This window comes from Arvicanthis niloticus, chromosome 1, assembly GCF_011762505.2.
Source record: "Arvicanthis niloticus isolate mArvNil1 chromosome 1, mArvNil1.pat.X, whole genome shotgun sequence".
Classification (NCBI taxonomy): domain Eukaryota; kingdom Metazoa; phylum Chordata; class Mammalia; order Rodentia; family Muridae; genus Arvicanthis; species Arvicanthis niloticus.
In genome coordinates this window covers 53,548,161-53,551,425 of record NC_047658.1, presented here as the reverse complement: position 1 = coordinate 53,551,425, position 3,265 = coordinate 53,548,161, and the positions used below count along the sequence as shown (strand labels likewise).

Sequence of the window (3,265 nt, the reverse complement as noted above, 5' to 3'; positions counted from 1 at the left end):
ATTTCCTTCAGCAATTTTGCAATACACAGTGAATTTTTTTCTTTTTTTTTCTAGACAAGGTTTCTCTGTGTAGCCCTGGTTGTCTCCATCTGTCCACCTGCCTCTGCCTCCCGTGTGCTGGGATCAAAGGAGTGCTCAACCACTTCCTGGCTCATGGTGAACTTTCAACCATACCACCAAACTAAGCGATCATTTGGGAATTTGCCTCAAATCCTGTCTGAGATTTGGTAGCTTTGGGCCGGCATCTCCCCTTTCCCACTCCCTAGGCCCTGTAACTACCCTTTGGTTTCCAGGAGCTTTATCGTTTTAGACCCAGCAGGCAAATGAGGTCATGCAGTGTCTGTCTTCGTTAGCTAAGCAGTATATTTTCTAATTCTATCTCCGCTGTCATAAACTGCAGAATTTCTTCCATTAGAAAAGCTGAGTAGTATTCCCATTGTGTAAGCATACCAATTCTTTATTGGCTTATCTGTGATGGACACACTTAGATTGATACCATAACTCGGCTGTTGTGAAGAATGATGCAATTGACATGAGGTGATAATATCCTTTTGCTAACCGACTTAACTCTGAAGTAGAATCGCTGGTTTCTATGGTAATTCTATTGTTAGTGTTTAGGAACATCCACACCTTTTCCACGCCTGAACTACTTTATATTCCCACCAACAATGGACAAATATTTTCTTTTCTCCACATTCTCATCAAAACCTGTTGCCTCTCACCTTATGATAATATTTGTTCTGGAAGGCTTAAGATATCTCACTGTGTCCTCTTTGCTGCCAAACCTCCACCATCGTAAGTCATGTATGCGTACACCCTGGGGAAGGGCCTGTCCCAGTCAGCGCTGCATACGGCCCTGTAGCATCCCCACCTGGATGAAGTTTATGTCTGATGACATGAAGGAACAGATTGACACACTGGCCAAGAAAGACCTGACTCCCTCCTAAATCGGCGTGATCCAGAGGAACTCACATGGTGCACCACGACTCTATTTTGTGACTGGTAATAAAGTCTTGAGAATCCTCAGGTCCAAAGGCCTTGCTCCTTACTTCCCCAAGGAGGATCTCTACCATTTGACTAAGGGAGAAGGGGCTTTCTGCAAGCATCTTGGGAGCAATAAAAAGGATGAGGATGCTAAATTCCATCTACTTCTGATAGAGAGCAGAAATTACCCATTGGCTCGTTTTAAGACTAGGCGGGTCCTCCCAACAAATCTGATATCTGAGTGGTCCGCAGCCTCTGCTCTAGTGGCATAAAACCTCTTGGGCCACTACAAAATATTAAGGCATTGTGGTTGGTAGTACATGCCTATAATCCCAACTTTCAGGAAGCTAAAACAGGATGATTACTGTAATTTGAGGACAGCCTAAACTACAAAGTAATACCCTATTGCAAAAAAAAAAAAATTATTAGTGAAATTAGATAAGATTAAATTAAATTAGGAAGTCATGTCCAAAACACAGTGGCTTTACAATGTTAAAGGAGACAACACACAATACAGGTATGTCCACCATGAATCTCTGTGCAAATTCACAAGGTAAGACTGCAGAAAGTTATTAGCATCCCACAAAAAACACAGAAGCAGGAGGAGGTGGCACTTCCTTTCTCTCCACATGTGACAAGGCAGCAAGCAGAACTTGAATGGCATGAACAGGCCTGCGCAGGCTCTGTGTTTCATAGTCAATAAGGTTGAATTCAACCTGACCTCCTCAGTGAACACTGCCCTGTCCAGCATTGACACAACATTTACAAAAATCAGCCTTTTGTAAGGCCCAAAACAAAACCTGTATCCAGTCAAAGGAAGTATGAGAAAAGCACACCCGGTGTGTTGCTGAGACACAGTGAAGATGGGATCCCAGACACCCTCACAAGATGCTGATGGGATGGGATGGTACCACACTGGCAGTATACCTTGGCTGTTTCTGAATCAGTCACACATCTACTGTGTGTCCAGCTCTCTCACTCCAAGGCACCTACTATGGAGAGAAGAAAGCTCTTGTCCATATTACCTAAGTGCAAAGATGCATGCAGGTTTGCCTAGGATTGCTAGACACTGGATCTCACCTGCTGTGGCTTAACTATGGCCTGTCTTCTTGAACTTGATAGAGATCTCCAGATCATGTTACTAGTATTAAAAGTGTAGAAATTAAATCCAGCTGTGGTGTTTAATGTCGGAGAATGTGGAAAGTGATCAGGTTTGGATAAAGTCATTAGGGTGGACTCCCAAGACTGGTGGCTTTAAAAGAAGAGGATTTGGCTTCTGCTGGTAATCTTAGCACCAGAGAAGCAGAGACAGGAGGATCCCAGCAAGTTCAAGGCTAGCCTAGACTAAAGAGTAAGTTTGAGCCTAATCTTGGCTACAGGGTGAAACCCCATCAACAGAGAAAGAAAGAAAAATAGAAAGAAAGAAAGAAAGAAAGAAAGAAAGAAAGAAAGAAAGAAAGAAAGAAAGAAAGAAAGGAAGGAAGGAAGGAAGGAAGAAAAGTTCAGAGACCAGATGCAGACAGGGAGATGTACCTTATGAGATGTCCTGTTTCAAGGCTCCGCCAACAAGAAGATCATCATCAAAACAGAGCCAATGTCAGCACTATGATCTTAAGCCTCCAAAACTGCAAACTAAATAAACCTATTTACTTTATAAAGTAAGCCTGCCTTGGGTATTTCATTATAGTAATGAAAAACTGGCAAGCAGATGAATGAATAAGCATGCTGTTGTGTATTTATATTGCTACTGAGCAGTAAAGAATTAACTGTGTAACATGAATCTTAAGAGAAACCAGACCACAGAAGTATATTTTGCATAGTTCCCTTTGTATTAAATGGCACACTAATTTATTGTGACAGAAAACAGACCCATGGTTGTCAAGGAGATGGTGAGTATAAAGGCAGATGAAGAAACTAGAGGCTATGGATAGGCCCATATGTTCTCTTGGTTTGTTGATACTTCCATGATTATGTCATTTGTCAAAATCTAGTAAATTATATGTCTTAAACCCATGTAATTTATTGAACATCTGTTAGGCCTCAATTGTTTCAACCCAACTCTCGGCATAAACTTAATGAAAACTACATGGGACCTACAAGAAGAAACTCTCCAATGCTTATTTTTCACTTTTTAAGACACATAAAATAAATAGAGTCCAATAGAAAGACAGTTTACCCATTGATAGGGACACTCTATTTCAAAAAGTGGGTGCAATAAAAATACCACCAAATAGTCAGGAGGCAGTGGTGACACATGTCTTTACTCCCAGCACTCAGAAAG

General features: G+C 41.5%; 1 pseudogene; it reads left to right on the top strand.

The window, feature by feature from the left end:
- The first annotated feature begins 802 nt into the window (after positions 1–802).
- Positions 803–1,256, top strand: LOC117710513 (small ribosomal subunit protein uS15 pseudogene; annotated as a pseudogene).
- Positions 1,257–3,265: the final 2,009 nt, after the last annotated feature.